Raw genomic sequence first — 276 nt, forward strand, 5'->3', positions numbered from 1 at the left:
TGGACTTGTTGAAGGGCCCTTTCCTGTTCCAGGCCCCACTCAAAGGTAGCTGCCTTCCAAGTCACTTAATATATGGGTCGTAGTAACATACCCATATGAGGAATGTGCTGCCTCCAGAATCCAAACAGGCCCACCAAGCATTGTGCTTCTTTCTTGTTGGAGGGAGGGGCCAAATGCAACAACTTCTTCTTCACCTTAGAAGGAATGTCTCTGCATGCTCCACACCACTGAACTCCTAGAAATTTCACTGAGGTAGAAGGCCCTTGAATTTTGGTT

This window comes from Nannospalax galili, unplaced genomic scaffold, assembly GCF_000622305.1.
Source record: "Nannospalax galili isolate Female #2095 unplaced genomic scaffold, S.galili_v1.0 scaffold139, whole genome shotgun sequence".
Classification (NCBI taxonomy): Eukaryota; Metazoa; Chordata; class Mammalia; order Rodentia; family Spalacidae; genus Nannospalax; species Nannospalax galili.